Consider the following 19331-nt stretch of genomic DNA (forward strand, 5'->3'; position numbering starts at 1 on the left):
TGATGACAAGCGCAAAAGAATCAAGGGATTCTATTCCAACCTGATTGAGAACCAACAGATGATTAGCCGTGCTGTGACAGAGCATAGGAACGTTTTCACTGAGAGGATAGGATGTAGCCATTGACAACGGTGATGCCCTACATACAGCTTGCCATAGAAAGGAGTAGGAAAGATTGGATGAATGTAATAAGAAAATAGAGATACGAGAGGAGCACAGCATCTTCACACACTTATCTGAAATTCCCACTATTGCTTTACATAAGTATTTCTATCCCTTTTTATTTTCTATTTATTTATTAATTTTTGAACTCATCATAAACCGATTTAGTTCGCCTAACTGAGATTTACAAGGTTACCATAGCTTGCTTCATACCAACAATCTCTGTGGGATCGACCCTTACTCACGTAAGGTATTACTTGGATGACCCAGTACACTTGCTGGTTAAGTTGAACGGAGTTGTGGAAAGAAAAAGCTTCTCTAACAGTGCCTGGAACTCTTGTATCACAATTTCGTCCACTAGTGGACATGCCGAAATGGGTTATAGGTATGAATAAAAGTCTTGGCGGTTCCCTGCATGGGTGATGGGTGCAGTTCAGCACTAGTAGCAACGGAAGTGCCGACTGACGCCTTTGCAGTTTTTAACTATGATTTTTGTGGTTTTAAGGTTTAGAATGATTTCTAATCTGGTTTGGAACTTTGGCTTAAATGATTCGGTTTTGAAAGTTAGTCGGAACTCTTGATTTAAGAGATATGGTTTAAACGAATAGTGAGTTCTCTGATTTTATTCAATTGTGAAAATGGTTTCCAATTTCTCTTATCGAAAGGGATTCAATTTGAAAAGTTTTAATTTAAGAAAATCATGACTTGAAGTAGGCAACTTTCGAGTGAACTATTTTGACTCCTTTCAGAAAACTCAACAATGATCTGGTCTAGAATGAACTGTTTTGAATGATTCGGTTTTGAAACTAGGATTGAAACTTTTGATCAAATGATACGATTTAAAAAGGAAAGTGAATCCTAAGATTGTGTTAACTTGTAATTTTGGTTTGTAAATTTTAATTTACCAAAAGGGATTCAAATGGAGAGGTTTTGATTTAAAGATTTTAATGAATTTAGAAAAATCATGCTTTAACATGTTTGATTTACAAATAAATGGTTTTTGACTCTTTTGATAAGGTTTTAACAATGGACTCATTTAGATTGAAGTTGTTTTAAAGGTTTTGACAAATATTACAAAATTGGTATTTAGTTTAAGGAAAATTTTTGGATTCTTAATGACGATAATCAGAGTGATGCAGCGGAAGTTGTACGCTAAGTTGTCGATGTGTGAGTTCTGGAAGGAGGAAGTGAAGTTCTTAGGTCACGTGGTGAGCAAAGAGGGAATAACCGTAGATCCTTCTAAGGCGATTCGGGCCGGTGGCATATCAATTAGGTTTGCCACCCCCGCTGTCTAACTTGCATGACGTATTCCATGTGTCACAACTCCGTAAGTACACGTCGGATGCAGCTCATGTGTTAGATCCTGAGTCAGTCGAGTTGAGAGAGAACTTGACATTCTAAGTGACACCAGTAAGAATCGACGACACCCGTGTGAAGAAGCTGCGAGGAAGAGAGTTTCATTGGTTAAGGGTGCTTGGAGAACGAGATTCGTATTTTTGAGGGAGAAAATCTTTTTAAGGAGGGGAGGATGTAAGAACCAAAATTTTCACGAATAAAATTGTTTAAATGCCTAAATTTAATTCCGGAAGGTTAGTATGAGAATCTGCGGATTTAAATATGATTTTTGGACTCAATAAGTCCTTCTGAGTCGGAAAATGTATTTTCTGCAAAAACCGTGAAAAACTGCGAACTTGTAGTCAAACCGGTTGAATCGGTTCAAGTCTGCTCGGTGCTTCACAAGAAAAAGTGAAACCAGCCGAAAAGCTTAGAAAAACATTAGAAATGGAAAATCGGGCGTTAATTTTAAAGGTTTGGCCCGAAATTGGGCCAAATGGGCTAAAAATAATAAACGAGTTGGACCGAGCCCAAGGTAGGCCCAAGTTCAACATATATAAGGGCTCATTAATGAACCCATTCTTCATTAAACACACACACATAACAGAAACTTGAGAGGAGAGGAGGAGGAAGAAGAAACACTATTCACCCTCTCTTCTTTTCGCAATATCTTGAGCTACAAAGCTCTGATCGCCGCACCGTTTACGGCTACGCGTTCCTTGAGATGAGCTCTACAAAACCCACCCAAGAAAGTAGTAAGGTAACCAAGAAATCATTTCTATTCCTCCCTTCAAAGTTTCAAAAATCTAGGGTTTTTGATTAAGTGAGTTTTTGTGATTTTGGATGTTTGGGTTCACTCTAATCCTTGCTTAGCTTTGGGTTTTGACATCCAAATCTGTTGGAAAAGGTAAAAGTCATTGAAACTCTTGTGAAATTTCAATTATAATGAGCTCTAGGTTGATTTATGATGGTTTATGTACATATAGCTTGTTTATGGTGATTTTGGAGCTTGTTGATGCTTGTTGGAGATTCTTTGTGGCATAGATTGTGATTAAAAGCTTATCTTGTGCTCAATTTGGGGTTTTGGTGCATATTAGGGATCGGTCAAGGTATGGTTTCAGTTTCTTCTATGTAGTATATAATATTCATGGATACTTAGGCTAGTGACATATAGGATAGGTTTGAATTAAAATGGTTGATTGGTGTTGAATGTTGTTGTATGTTGATTTATGATGAATTGGTGATGGTTGGGTTCAATTATAATGATTGATAATGATATGACGAGGATAAATGATTTGTGAAGTTGAGAAGTGAATTGTGTTGATATATGTAATGATAATGTTGATGATTTGGTAATGTAGTTGGAAAAGTGTTAATGAGGATTGATTATAATATGAAATATTGATGTTGAGGTTGATGATGAGGAATGGTAAAGGAAAATGTAGTAATCTTGGTGTAATATGACATATATTAATTTTTTATGAAGAATGGAATTTGGAATGGTTTGGTATAGCTTAAGTTGTGTTTTATGAGAGATTGTGGACGTTTTGAAATTGGGTAAAAGTTAGTTTTTGGTGAACTTTGTCTGATCATAACTTTTGCCTCGATTTTTAAAAACTGATGAAATTTATTTAGAATTAAAAATATTTGAAAACCCTTTAAATCGATATAAAGTTTATGAAATTTAGAATTTTGTAGGGGAAGTTATGATCATTCAAAGTTGGTGTTGAAAATCTGAAATTTTGTAAAGTTACAAAATTTTGTGTTTTCCGGTATGTGCACACGCACACTCTGCGAAAATTTAGATTTGTGCGCACGCATAGACCTGTGCATCTGCACACGCAGAGGCAAGCAGTCTGCTCGCAGCACTGGTACAGCTTGTGCGCGCGCACACCAATGGAAAATTACAACTTGTGCGTACGCACAGACCTGTGCGCACGCACACGTTGGGGAGACCAGTTTGTTGGGAGCGCTGGCATAGGTTTTGCGAGTGAACAGACCTTTTATATTTTGACACCTGTGTGTATGCACACTTTTAAAAATTTCTTGGGCGTGCGCATGCACACCCCTGTGCGGAAGCACACACCCTGTTTCTCAAATTTTGCTTTGTTTTTAACTATCTCACCTTCCCGACGAGGTTGTAAGCTTCTATAACACCTTTTTAAGACTTTTGGACATATTTCGGGATACACAAATATGGGAAAAGATTTAAGGGTTTTAGACGCTATTATTTGGAAGTTTAGAAAACAGAAGACTTGGCTTCTGGCGTATTGAAGGTGGTTCAATATTATGTGATGAATGGTTGATGAATGAGGTGAGGATTAAGGAACTGTTGAGTTTGGAACTGTAATGTGAATAAACATTGGTTGAAAAGAGTCGAGGACTCTAAATGAAGTGATGGATCCATCTTGTACTGAAAATATTTTTGAAAACCACTGCACTACTTTTTCATTGAGATTATGAGACGATATGAGCTTGGCAGGGGCCGAGGTTGGATCCTGCCTGTCGAGGTAGCGGTGGCGGTATAAGGACGGTGGTTCGTCCCACTTGCGCTTAGATATGAGGTCGGTGGCAATAGATCCCGCTCGCATCCCTTCGGATCATCAGAGCGTACAGGCACAAATCCCTGGATAGTGATCCGAGCACTATATCTCAGGGGTTCCCACACCATGAATCCGAAGGGCAACATCTCCATGGAGATGTATCGGGTTGGCATTTGAACCGACAATGTGATATTATAGCCAGTAGGGCAGGCAGTCATCATGTGCATTTCTATCTGTTTGTATGCTTTGCCAACTTGAGATTGTTTGCCTATTTGTATAACATGTCTAATTGCTTCTTGAATTAATTGCTTATTATGCATTGGATATAATTTTGCTTTCTACTGGGATTGAGGAGGTTCGGAAGGCGGTGGCAATGGGATTGCATGGAGGATAGGTTTCTGAAGGCTGTGGGACAGCGGTGTTTGTTTAGAGTAGAAATCATTTAAGATAGATTACCCTTTTGATATCTGAGGTTTTAAGTTTTGTTAAGGTTTCACATATTATGCTTTATTGTTTAGTTGGCCTTAAGATTAAATCTGTGATGGATATGAAGTCTAGAATTGCCTCTAGCATCCCAGGGTCTTATATCCTACATCACTAGACACTGTTACCATACTAAGAACCTCCGGTTCTCATACCATATTTCTATTGTGTTTTTCAGATACAGGTCGCAATCCACTGGTGCACGAAAATTACAGTCACACCATGTAATTCAATACAACTAACCAGCAAGTGCACTAAGTCGTCCAAGTAATACCTTACGTGAGTAAGGGTCGATCCCATGGAGATTACCGGCTTGAAGCAAGCTATGATTATCTTATTATTCTTAGTCAGGATACCAATAGGGTTCTTTACTTTCAATTGTAAAAAATTAAAAGAGCATGAAATGAGTATTTGTTACGCAGTAATGGAGAATGTGTTGGAGTTTTGGAGATGCTTTGTCTTCTAAATCTCTGCTTTCCTACTGTCATCTTCTTCACGTGCAAGGTTCCTTCTATGGCAAGCTGTGTGTTGGTGGATCACCGTTGTCAATGGCTACCATCCGTCCTCTCAGTGAAAATGGTACAGGTGCGGTGTCACCGCACGACTAATCATTTGTCGGTTCTCACTCATGCTGGAATATGATCTATTGATCCTTTTACGTCTATCACTACGCCCAACCCTTGTGAGTTTGAAGCTCGTCACAGTCATTCAATCCCTGAATCCTACTCGGAATACCACAGACAAGGTTTAGACTTTCCGGATTCTTAAGAATGATGCCAATGGATTCTAGCTTATACCACGAAGATTCTGATTAAAGAATCCAAGAGATACTCATTCAATCGAAGGTAGAATGGATGTGGTTGTCAGGCACGCGTTCATAGATTGAGAATGGTGATGAGTGTCACGGATCATCACATTCATCATGGTTAAGTACAAATAAATATCTTAGATAGAAACAAGCGTGTTTGAATGGAAAACAGAAGTACTTGCATTAGTTCATCGAGACACAACAGAGCTCCTCACCTCCAACAATGGAGTTTAGAGACTCATGCCATCAAAGAGTACAAAGTTCAGATCTAAAATGTCATGAGGTACAAAATAAATCTCTAAAAGTTGTTTTAAATACTAAACTAGTAACCTAGGTTTACAGAAAATGAGTAAACTAAGATAGATAGTGCAGAAATCAACTTCTGGGACCCACTTGGTATGTGCTGGGGCTGAGACTTGAGCTTTTCACATGCCTGGACTGTTTCTGGAGTTAAACAACAGGTTGTAACCTGTTTTGGGCGTTTAACTCCAATTTGCAACCTGTTTCTGGCGTTTAACGCTAGAATGGAACATGGAACTGGAGTTAAACGCCAGTTTACATCATTTATCTTCGAGCAAAGTATGAACTATTATATATTGCTGGAAAGCCCTGGATTTCTACTTTCCAACCCAATTGAGGGCGCACCAATTGGACTCCTGTAGCTCCAAAAAATCCATTCCGAGTTCAGGGAGGTCAGAATCCAACAGCATCAGCAGTCCTTTTTCAGCCTGAATAAGATTTTTGCTCAGCTTCCTCAATTTCAGCCAGAAAATACCTGAAATTATAGAAAACACACAAACTCATAGTAAAGTCCAGAATTATGAATTTTTCCTAAAAACTAATAAAAATATACTAAAAACTAACTAAAACATACTGAAAACTACATGAAATTACCCCCAAAAGCGTATAAAATATCCGTTCATCACAACACCAAACTTAAACTATTGCTTATCCCCAAGCAACTAGATAAATAAAATAGGATAAAAAGAAATCAAGAAGCAATAATATCTCAGAGTTTTAAGTGAAGCTCAGATTCTAATTAGATGAGCGGGACTAGTAGCTTTTTGCTTCCGAACAGTTTTGGCATCTCACTTTATCCTTTGAAATTCAGAATGATTGGCATCCATAGGAACTCAGAATTCAGATAGTATTATGGATTCTCCTAGTTTAGTATGTTGATTCTTGAACACAGCTACTTTCTGAGTCTTGGCCGTGGCCCTAAGCACTTTGTTTTCCAGTATCACCACCGGATACATAAATGCCACAGACACATAACTGGGTGAACTTTTTCAGATTATGAATTAGCTTTGCTAACGTCCCTAATTAGAGGTGTCTAGAGTTCTTAAGCACACTCTTTTGCTTTGGATCACGACTTTAACCACTCAGTCTCAAGCTCTTCACCTGGACCTTCATGACACAAGCACATGGTTAGGGACAGCTTGATTTAGTCGCTCAGGCCAGGATTTTATTCCTTGAGGCCCTCCTTTCCATTGATGCTCAAAGCCTTTGATCCTTTTTTTCCCTTGCCTTTTGGTTTAAGGGGCTATTGGCTTTTTCTACTGCTCCTTCACTTTTTTTTCACTGCTTTTTCTTGCTTCAAGAATCGATTTCATGATTTTTTAGATCATCAATAACATTTCTCTTGTTCATCATTCTTTCAAGAGCCAACAATTTTTACATTCATAAAATTCAATATAAAAGATATGCACTGTTTAGGCATTCATTCAGAAGACAAAAAGTATTGCCACAACATATAAATAATTAGAATTTTCCTTGTTAAAAACTCAAAAAAATATTGCCTCCTTATTCTAAAAATCTGCTATTTTATTTATGTTTGATGATGATGAGAAAAATAAATTATATCTTAATTGGAGATAAAATTAAAATAGAGATACTAATTACTACTATTCATATATAACTTCTAAGGTAAATTCCTAATAAGAATAATTATCACAGAGTTAAGACTAAGATTAGGACTCAACAACCTTTATTTTGGGAGGTGGATGCTCCTTTAATCTGTAGGGTGCTTGGCCCTTCAAGAGATAGCTTCTGACGCTTCAGTTGCTTCAGTTCACGCCCTTGCTCTTCTTGTTCCCTAAGCAGTTTGCAAAGCATGCTACTTTGATTTTGCTGTTCTTCCTTTAGTTGGTCCATAGCTTCTTGCAACTTGGTGACAGATGCTTCAAGACGCTCCCAGTATTCAATTGAGGGATTATCGGGTGGAACTCCTGTGCTTTCCTCTTGATGGGGTCGTCCTGCACTTGTTGTCCTTCCATTGACTTTTTGGTGATTGGTTACTCAACTGAGATATACTCATTTACTCCCATCTTCATCCCAGCATCTTTACATAGCATAGAGATTAAGTTTGGATAAGCCAATTTGGCATCTTTGGAGTTCTTGTTTGTAATTGTGTAAAGTTCACAAGAGATCAGCTGATGAACTTCCACTTCTTTTCCCAACATAATGCAATGGATCATTACCACTCTTTTGATGGTGACTTCAGAGCGGTTGCTAGTGGGCAGTATAGAATGCCCAATAAAGTCCAGCCAGCCTCTGGCGACTGGTTTGAGATCTCCTCTCTTGAGTTGATTTGGGACACCTTTTGTGTTAGTTGTCCAGTTGGTTCCAGGGAGGCATATGTCCTCTAGAATTTCGTCCAAGCCCTTATTTGTTCTCATTATTCTCCTATTAAAGGAGTCTGGGTCATCTTTCAGCTGAGGTAGCTTGAAGATCTCCCTGATTTTGTCAGGATGGAGGTGAACAATCTTCCCTCTGACTAAAGTCCGATAGTCATAGAAGGCGGTTCCAGCTATTCTTTGCCTGTCTGTTTGCTACAGATTAGAGTAGAATTCCTGAACCATGTTTCTTCCCACCTTTGTTTTAGGATTAGCTAGGATTTCCCAGCTCCTGTTTCGAATTTGCTCTTGGATCTCCGGATATTCATCTTCTTTCAGATCGAATTTAACTTCCGGGATCACTGACCTTAGACCCATTATTTTGTAGTAATGGTCTGAATGTTCTTTGGTTAAGAACTTCCTTTGATTCTAAAGTGGTTTTGGAATATTCTCTTTCTTGCCTCTTGGAGTGGTTCGTTTTCCCTTAGGAGCCATGATCTTAGTGGGTATTGGTTTAGTGATCACGGATAAACACACCAAACTTAGAGGTTTGCTTGTCCTCAAGCAAAAGAACGGAAAGGAGAGGGATAGAGGGAGAGCCAAGTTCGAATTGTGGAGGAGAGGAGGAAGCCGAACGTGGATTTAAAGGGAAGAGGGGGTGGGTTTTTCGAAAATTTTGAAGAAGATATGATAGAAGATATGATTTGTAAAAGATATGTATGATAGGAAATATATGCACTTTTAAAATTTAAAAGATATGAAAGATATTTGATAGAGATAAATCTGAATTTTGAAAAGAAGATATGATGAGTTTAAAAAAGATTTGAGAAGAATTTAAAAAGATTTGAAAAGAATTCAAAAAGATAATTGAGTTTTGAAAAAGATTTGGAAAGAAGTTGAAGAGGATTTGAAAAAGATTTATGTTTAGAATTAAGATACATTTGATATCTTTGAAAAAGGATTTGAAAAATTAGGATTTGTAATATGTTTATATAAGAAATTGTGGATGGAAACATGAAAATTTGAAAAAATCAAGTTGGGAACAAAAACTTCCTCCGTTCCACAATCCTGGTGTTAAACGCCCAACTGCTGCATGTTTTGGGCGTTTAACGCCCAGTTGGTGCTTGGTCTGGGCGTTTAATGCCCAGCTGTTGCTTCTAGTTGGCGTTAAACGCCAGAAACTACTTTATCACTGGGCACTTTTCTGAACGCCCAGGACGCTGTAAATCTGGCGTTAAACGCCCAGAAGCTGCTTCTTTCTGGCATTTAACGCCCAGATGGCTATCTCTACTGGCGTTAAATGCCTAGTAGATGCTTCTTTTGGGCGTTTAATGCCCAAAACAGCTCTTACTGGTTTTTTTGTACCAGTGAGCTTCTTTTCGCTGTTTTATCCTCTGAATCCCTCTGTAACTCTATGAACTCATGCAATTGCTATTTTACCTTGAAGATAATTAAAATGAACATGTAAAATTATCATGTACTTAACAAATAAGCTTTGTTAATGACTGGGTTGCCTCCCAGCAAACGCTTCTTTATTGTCTTTAGCTGGACTATTACTGAGCTTTAATCAAGTCTCAGTTTTGAGCATTCTTGCTCAAAATTGCTTTCAAGATAATGTTTGACTCTCTGTCCATTAACAATGAACTTTTTGTTAGAATCATTATCCTGAAGCTCTACGTATCCATATGGTGACACACCTGTAATCACATATGGTCCTCTCCACCGGGATTTCAATTTCCTAGGGAATAATCTGAGCCTAGAATTAAACAGCTGAACTTTCTGCCCTGGCTCAAAGACTCTGGATGACAGCTTCTTATCATGCCATCTTTTTGCTTTCTCTTTGTAAATTTTTGTATTTTCAAAAGCATTGAGTCTAAATTCCTCTAGCTCATTTAACTGGAGCAATCATTTTTCTCCAGCTAACTTGGCATCAAGGTTTAGAAATCTGGTTGCCCAGTAGGCCTTGTGTTCTAGTTCCACTGGCAAGTGACAGGCTTTTCCATACACGAGCTGGTATGGAGAGGTCCCTATAAGAGTCTTGAATGCTGTTCTGTATGCCCACAGAGCATCATCCAAGCTTCTTGCCCAATCCCTTCTATGGTTGATCACAGTCCGTTCCAGGATTCTTTTAAGTTCTCTATTAGAGACTTCAGCTTGCCCATTTGTCTGTGGATGATATGGAGTTAGCCACAGGGTGGCTAACTCCATATCGAACCATAGCAGAGTAAAGCTGTTTATTGCAGAAATGAGCGCCCCCATCACCGATTTGTACTTTAGGGACACCAAATCTACTAAACATGTGTTTCTGGAGGAATTTTAGCACTGTCTTAGTATCATTAGTGGGTGTTGCAATAGCCTCCACCCATTTGGATACATAATCCACTGCCACCAGAATATAATTATTTGAGTATGATGGTGGGAAAGGCCCCATGAAGTCAATACCCATACATCGAGCAACTCAATCTCCAAGATCCCTTGTTGAGGCATGGCATAACCGTGAGGCAGATTTCCAGATCTTTGGCAATTGTCACAATTACGTACAAACTCTCGGGAGTCTTTATAGAGAGTAGGCTAGTAGAAGCCACATTGGAGGATTCTTGTGGCTGTTCGCTCACTTCCCAAATGTCCTCGATACTGTGATCCATGGCAATACCAGAGGATCTTCTATGCTTCTTCTTTAGGCACACATCTACGGATTACTCCGTCTGCACATCTCTTGAAGAGATATGGTTCATCCTAAAGATAGTACTTTGCATCCGAGATTAATTTCTTTGATTGTTGCCTACTATACTCTTTGGGTATGAATCTCACAACCTTGTAGTTTGTAATGCCTGCAAACCATGGCACTTCCTGGATGGCAAAGAGTTGCTCATCCAGAAAGTTTTCAGAGATCTCAGTAAGAGGGAGGGACGCCCCTTCTACTGGTTCTATTCGGGACAGGTGATCTGCTACTTGGTTCTCTGTCCCTTTTCTGTCTCTTATTTCTATATCAAACTCTTGCAGAAGCAACACCCATCTTATAAGTTTGGGTTTTGAGTCCTGCTTTGTGAGTAGATATTTAAGAGCAGCATGGTCAGTATACACAGTCACTTTTGATCCTACTAAATAAGATTTGAACTTGTCAATGGCATAAACCACTACAAGTAACTCTTTTTCTGTGGTTGTGTAGTTCTTCTGGGCGTCATTTAAAACACGACTGGCATAATAAATGACGTGCAGAAGCTTGTCATGCCTTTGTCCCAACACTGCACCAATGGCATGGTCACTAGCATCACATATTATTTCAAATAGTAATGTCCAGTCTGGTATAGAGATGACTGGTGCTGTGACCAGCTTAGCTTTCAGAGTCTCAAACGCCTGCAGACACTCCTTATCAAAGATGAATGGTGTGTCAGCAGCTAGTAGATTACTCAGAGGTTTTGCAAATTTTGAAAAATCTTTTATAAACCTTCTATAGAATCCTGCATGCCCCAGAAAGCTTCTGATTGCCTTAACATTGGCAGGTGGTGGTAATTTTTCAATTACCTCTACCTTAGCTTGATCCACCTCTATTCCCTTGTTCAAAATTTTGTGCCCAAGGACAATTCCTTCAGTCACCATAAAGTGACATTTCTCCCAGTTCAAAACCAGGTTAGTCTCTTGGCACCTCTTTAGAGCAAGTGCTAGAAGGTCAAGGCAGAAGCTGAATGAGTCTCCAAATACTGAAAAGTCATCCATGAAGACTTCCAGAAATTTTTCCACCATATCAGAGAAAATAGAGAGCATGCACCTTTGAAAGGTTGTAGGTGCATTACACAGACCAAATGACATCCTTCTGTATACAAATACTCCAGATGGACATGTGAATGCTGTTTTCTCTTGATCCTGGGGATCTACTGCAATTTGATTATAACCTTAATATCCATCCAGAAAGCAGTAGTAATCATGACCTGCTAGTCTTTCTAGCATCTGGTCTATGAATGGTAAAGGAAAATGATCCTTTCTGGTAGCTGTATTGAGCCTTCTGTAATCAATACACATACGCTACCATGTAACTGTTCTTGTAGGAACCAGTTCATTTTTTTCATTATGAACCACTGTCATGCCACCCTTCTTAGGGACGACTTAAACATGGCTTACCCAGGGGCTATCAGAAATAGGATAAATAATCCCAGCCTCTAGTAATTTAGTGACCTCCTTCTGCACCACCTCCTTCATGGCTGGATTCAGCCGCCTCTGTGGTTGAACTAATGGCTTAGCGTCATCCTCCAATAAGGTCTTGTGCATGCATCTGGCTGAGCTAATGCCCTTAAAATCACTAATAGACCACCCAAGAGCTGTCTTGTGTGTCCTCATCACTTGAATTAGTGCTTCCTCTTCCTGTGGCTCTAAGGTAGAGCTTATAATTACAGGAAAAGTGTCACCTTCTCCCAGAAATACATATTTCAGGGATGGTGGTAATGGTTTGAGCTCGGGTTTAGGAGGTTTCTCCTCTTTCTGAAGGATTTTCAGAGGTTCCATTATTCTCTCTGGTTCCTCCAGATCAGGCTGAACATCTTTAAAGATATCTTCTAGCTCTGATTTGAGACTCTCAGTCATATTGACCTCTTTCACCAGAGAGTCAATAATATCAATGCTCATGCAGTCGTTTGCGGTGTCTAGATGCTGCATTGCTTTGACAACATTCAACTTAAACTCGTCCTCATTGACTCTTAGGGTTAATTCCCCTTTTTGGACGTCAATGAGGGTTCGTCCAGTTGCTAGAAAAGGTCTTCCTAGAATGAGAATTGCACTCTTGTGCTCCTCCATTTCCAGCACCACAAAGTCAGTGGGAAAGGCAAATGGCCCAACCTTGACAATCATGTTTTCAATCATGCCTGATAGGTATTTAATGGAGCCATCAGCAAGTTGGAGACATATCCGGGTTGGCTTGACTTCTTCAGTCAAACCAAGCTTTTTGATAGTGGATGAAGGTATTAGGTTGATACTTGCTCCAAGATCACATAGAGCTTTCTTGGTACAAGTACCCTTTAATGTGCATGGTATCATAAAGCTCCCGAGATCTCTAAGCTTCTCGGGTAAGCATTTCAGAATAAATGCATTGCATTCTTCAGTGAGGTAAACTTTTTCAGTTTCTCTCCAATCCTTCGTATGACTTAAGATCTCTTTCATGAACTTAGCATAAGAGGGTATTTGCTCAAGTGCCTCTGCAAACGGAATCTTTATTTCAAGAGTCCTGAGATAGTTTGCAAAGCGGGCAAATTGCTTATCCTGTTCTGCTTGGCGGAGTTTCTGAGGATAAGGCATTTTGGCTTTGTATTCCTCAACCTTAGTTGCTACAGGTTTATTTCCTACAGATGTGGTTGGAGAAGCCTTTTTAGAGGGGTTGCTATCAGCACTTGTATGTGTCTGATCCCTCACTAACGTTTGAATGCCAGGGTTGAAAGCTGGAGTGGCGTTAGACGCTAACTCCTTACTTGTTTCTGGCGTCTGAACGCCAGAACTGAGCTTTCTTTAGGTGTTCAATGCCAATTCCTTACTTGTTTCTGGCATTTGAATGCCAGAACTGAGCATGGGTTAAGCATTTAATGCTAGCTCTCCACCTTTTTCTGGCGTTTGAGTGCCAGAATTATTCCTCTCTGGGCTCTTACTGTCCTCAGAGGGATTTTGGGTAGCAGTTTGTTCATTTCTTGGCTTCCTGCTACCTTGAAGTGAGGTATTTAATGTCTTCCCACTTCTTAATTGAACTGCTTGGCACTCTTTTGTTATTTGTTTTGATAACTGCTGTTCTGTTTGCTTCAACTGTACTTCCATGTTCATATTAGCCATTTTTGTGTCTTGTAATATCTCCTTGAATTCGGCTAGCTGTTTTGCTAGAAAATCTAATTGCTGATTGAATTCAGTAACATTTCTGGCAACTGTATCAATAAGCTCTTGAGCTTCTTCTATTGTCTTTCTCATGTGTATAGATCCACCAGCTGAGTGGTCCAAAGACATCTGAGCTTTCTCTGTAAGCCCATAATAGAAGATGTCTAACTACACCCACTCTGAAAACATTTCAGAGGGGCATTTTCTTAGCATCTCTCTGTATCTCTCCCTGGCATCATAAAGAGATTCATTATCTCCTTGTTTAAAGCCTTGGATGTTCAGCCTTAGCTGTGTCATCCGTTTTGGAGGAAAGTATTGATTCAGAAATTTTTCTGACAGCTGTTTCCATGTCCTTATGCTAGCCTTAGGTTGGTTATTTAACCACCTCTTAGCTTGGTCTTTTACAGCAAATGGAAACAGTAATAATCTATAGACATCCTAATCTACTTCCTTATCATGTACTGTGTCAGCAATTTGTAAAAACTGTGCCAGAAACTCTGTAGGCTCTTCCTGTTGAAGACGGGAATACTGGCAACTTTGCTGCACCATGATAATGAGCTGAGGATTCATCTCAAAACTACTGACTCCGATGGAGGGTATACAGATACTACTCCCATATGAAGCAGTAGTGGTGTTAGCATATGACCCCAGAGTCCTTCTGGACTGTTCATTTCCACTTAGGTCCATGATGGAGAAAGGGAGATGACGTGAATTTATTTTATTATAAAAAAATTTTGAAATAATAAAATAAAAACTAAAATAAAAATAAAAAAATTTGAAAATGTTTTATGAAGATTTTCGAAAAAGTGAGGAGAGAGAAAGTGATTAGGATATTTTTGAAAAAGATATGATTTTTAAAAATCTTAAAAGGATAAGATTTGAAAAATTTTGAAATTGAAATCTGAATTTTTCTAAAAAAAAATTCGAAATAATTGCTTAAAAATAGTTAGAAAAGATAATTTTTTTTATTTTTGAATTTTATTATGAAAGAGAAAAACACACAAAAGACACAAGACTTAAAATTTTTAAATCCAATGCTCCTTGTTTTCGAAAATTTTGGAGGGAAAACACCAATGCACATCAAACTTAAACATTTTAAGATCAAAACACAAAGAAGACTCAAGAACACCTTGAAGACTCACAAGAACAACAAGAACAACAGAAAGAACACCAAACTTAAAATTTTTAGAAAACCAAAATAAAATTTTCAAAAACTAAAGAAAAATTAACAAGAGAACACCAAACTTAAAGTTTGGCACAAGATTTAATCAAAGAAAATTTATTTTTGAAAAAGTTTTAAAAGGGAGATACCCAATTACCAAGAACACAAACACAATGCTCTAGCCAATTGAGCTATAAATGTAACGTGTTTTAAAAAAGGTATTATTAATAAATAAATTTTTTTTGAAAACTGATATTTTGAAAAAGCACAAGAAAAACAAGAAAATACACAAAACAAGACAGACTAAAGATCAAACAAATAAGAAAAGACACAAAACAAGACAGACTAAAAATCAAACAAGGAAAATAGACAAGAACAACTTGAAGGTCAAAGATGAACAAAGAACATGCAATTCAAAAATTGAAAGACAATGAAAAGCATGCAATTGACACCAAACTTATAACATGACACTAAACTCACATAAAAACTAAAAATTAATAAAGAAAAATAATATTTTTTGAAAAATTTTTGAAAAGAAAATAAAAGACTCTGACCCAAAAGACAAAATTTTCCTAATCTAAGAAACAAGATTCACCGTCAGTTGTTCAAACTCAAACAATCCCCAGCAACGGCGCCAAAAACTTGGTGCACGAAAATTACACTCACACTATGTAATTCTGCACAACTAACCAGCAAGTGCACTGGGTCGTCCAAGTAATACCTTACGTGAGTAAGGGTCGATCCCACGGATATTGCCGGCTTGAAGCAAGCTATGGTTATCTTATTATTCTTAGTCAGGATACCAATAGGGTTCTTTAGTTTCAATTGTAAAAAAGTAAAAGAGCATGAAATGAGTATTTGTTACGCAGTAATGGAGAATGTGTTGGAGTTTTGGAGATGCTTTGTCTTCTGAATCTCTGCTTTCCTACTGTCATCTTCTTCATGCGCAAGGTTCCTTCTATGGCAAGCTGTGTGTTGGTGGATCACCGTTGTCAATGGCTACCATCCGTCCTCTCAGTGAAAATGGTCCAGGTGCGGTGTCACCGCACGACTAATCATCTGTCGGTTCTCACTCATGCTGGAATAGGATCTATTGATCCTTTTACGTCTATCACTACGCCCAACCCTTGTGAGTTTGAAGCTCGTCACAGTTATTCAATCCCTGAATCCTACTCGGAATACCACAGACAAGGTTTAGACTTTCCGGATTCTCAAGAATGATGCCAATGTATTCTAGCTTATACCACGAAGATTCTGATTAAAGAATCCAAGAGATACTCATTCAATCGAAGGTAGAATGGATGTGGTTGTCAGGCACGCGTTCATAGATTGAGAATGGTGATGAGTGTCACGGATCATCACATTCATCATGGTTAAGTACGAATAAATATCTTAGATAGAAACAAGTGTGTTTGAATGAAAAACAGAAGTACTTGCATTAGTTCATCGAGACACAACAGAGCTCCTCACCTCCAACAATGGAGTTTAGAGACTCATGCCATCAAAGAGTACAAAGTTCAGATCTAAAATGTCATGAGGTACAAAATAAATCTCTAAAAGTTGTTTTAAATACTAAACTAGTAACCTAGGTTTACAGAAAATGAGTAAACTAAGATAGATAGTGCAGAAATCAACTTCTGGGACCCACTTGGGGTGTGCTGGGGCTGAGACTTGAGCTTTTCACGTGCCTGGACTGTTTCTGGAGTTAAACAACAGGTTGTAACCTGTTTTGGGCGTTTAACTCCAATTTGCAACCTGTTTCTGGCGTTTAACACTAGAATGGAACATGTAACTGGAGTCAAACGCCAGTTTATGTCATTTATCTTCGAGCAAAGTATGAACTATTATATATTGCTGGAAAGCCCTGGATTTCTACTTTCCAACCCAATTTAAGGCGCGCCAATTGGACTCCTGTAGCTCCAAAAAATCCATTCCGAGTGCAGGAAGGTCAGAATCCAACAGCATCAGCAGTCCTTTTTCAGCCTGAATCAGATTTTTGCTCAGCTCCCTCAATTTCAGCCAGAAAAGACCTAAAATTATAGAAAAACACACAAACTCATAGTAAAGTCCAAAATTATGAATTTTGCCCAAAAACTAATAAAAATATACTAAAAACTAACTAAAACATACTGAAAACTACATGAAATTACCCCCAAAAGCGTATAAAATATCCGCTCATCACAACACCAAACTTAAACTATTGCTTGTCCCCAAGCAACTAGATAAATAAAATAGGATAAAAAGAAATCAAGAAATAATAATATCTCAGAGTTTTAAGTGAAGCTCAGATTCTAATTAGATGAGCGGGACTAGTAGCTTTTTGCTTCCAAACAGTTTTGGCATCTCACTTTATCCTTTGAAATTCAGAATGATTGGCATCCATAGGAACTCAGAATTCAGATAGTATTATGGATTCTCCTAGTTTAGTATGTTGATTCTTGAACACAGCTACTTTCTGAGTCTTGGCCGTGGCCCTAAGCACTTTGTTTTCCAGTATCACCACCGGATACATAAATGCCACAGACACATAACTGGGTGAACCTTTTCAGATTATGACTTAGCTTTGCCAACGTCCCTAATTAGAGGTGTCCAGAGTTCTTAAGCACACTCTTTTGCTTTGGATCACGACTTTAACCACTCAGTCTCAAGCTCTTCACCTGGACCTTCATGACACAAGCACATGGTTAGGGACAGCTTGATTTAGTCGCTCAGGCCAGGATTTTATTCCTTGAGGCCCTCCTTTCCGTTGATGCTCAAAGCCTTTGATCCTTTTTTCCCTTGCCTTTTGGTTTAAGGGGCTATTGGCTTTTTCTACTGCTCCTTCTCTTTTTTTTTCACTGCTTTTTCTTGCTTCAAGAATCGATTTCATGATTTTTTAGATCATCAATAACGTTTCTCTTGTTCATCATTCTTTCAAGAGCCAACAATTTTAACATTCATAAAATTCAATATAAAAGATATGCACTGTTTAGGCATTCATTCAGAAGACAAAAAGTATTGCCACAACATATAAATAATTACAATTTTCCTTGTTAAAAACTCAAAAAAAATATTGCCTCCTTATTCTAAAAATCTGCTATTTTATTTATGTTTGATGATGATGAGAAAAATAAATTATATCTTAATTGGAGATAAAATCAAAATAGAGATACTAATTACTACTACTCATATATAACTTCTAAGGTAAATTCCTAATAAGAATAATTATCACAGAGTTAAGACTAAGATTAGGACTCAACAACCTTTATTTTGGGAGGTGGATGCTCCTTTAATCTGTAGGGTGCTTGGCCCTTCAAGGGATAGCTTCTGACGCTTCAGTTGCTTCAGTTCACGCCCTTGCTCTTCTTGTTCCCTAAGCAGTTTGCAAAGCATGCTACTTTGATTTTGCTGTTCTTCCTTTAGTTGGTCCATAGCTTCTTGCAACTTGGTGACAGATGCTTCAAGACGCTCCCAGTATTCAATTGAGGGATTTTCGGGAGGAACTCCTGTGCTTTCCTCTTGATGGGGTCGTCCTGCACTTGTTGTCCTTCCATTGACTTTTGGGTGATTGGTTACTCAACTGAGATATACTCATTTACTCCCATCTTCACCCCAGCATCTTTACATAGCATAAAGATTAAGTTTGGATAAGCCAATTTGGCATCTTTGGAGTTCTTGTTTGTAATTGTGTAAAGTTCACAAGAGATCAGCTGATGAACTTCCACTTCTTTTCCCAACATAATGCAATGGATCATTACCGCTCTTTTGATGGTGACTTCAGAGCGGTTGCTAGTGGGCAGTATAGAACGCCCAATAAAGTCCAGCCAGCCTCTGGCGACTGGTTTGAGATCTCCTCTCTTGAGTTGATTTGGGACACCTTTTGTGTTAGTTGTCCACTTGGTTCCAGGAAAGCATATGTCCTCTAGAATTTCATCCAAGACCTTATTTGTTCTCATCATTCTCCTATTAAAGGAGTCTGGGTCATCTTTTAGCTGAGGTAGCTTGAAGATCTCCCTGATTTTGTCAGGATGGAGGTGAACAATCTTTCCTCTGACTAAAGTCCGATAGACATAGAAGGTGGATCCAGCTATTCTCTGCCTGTCTGTTTGCTACAGATTAGAGTAGAATTCCTGAACCATGTTTCTTCCCACCTTTGTTTTAGGATTAGCTAGGATTTCCCAGCTCCTATTTCGAATTTGCTCTTGGATCTCCGGATATTCGTCTTCTTTCAGATCGAATTTAACTTCCGGGATCACTGACCTTAGACCCATTATTTTGTAGTAATGGTCTGAATGTTCTTTGGTTAAGAACTTCCTTTGATTCTAAAGTGGTTTTAGAATATTCTCTTTCTTGCCTCTTGGAGTGGTTTGTTTTCCCTTAGGAGCCATGATCTTAGTGG

The sequence above is a fragment of the Arachis duranensis genome, chromosome 6 (assembly GCF_000817695.3).
Source record: "Arachis duranensis cultivar V14167 chromosome 6, aradu.V14167.gnm2.J7QH, whole genome shotgun sequence".
Lineage (NCBI taxonomy): Eukaryota > Viridiplantae > Streptophyta > Magnoliopsida > Fabales > Fabaceae > Arachis > Arachis duranensis.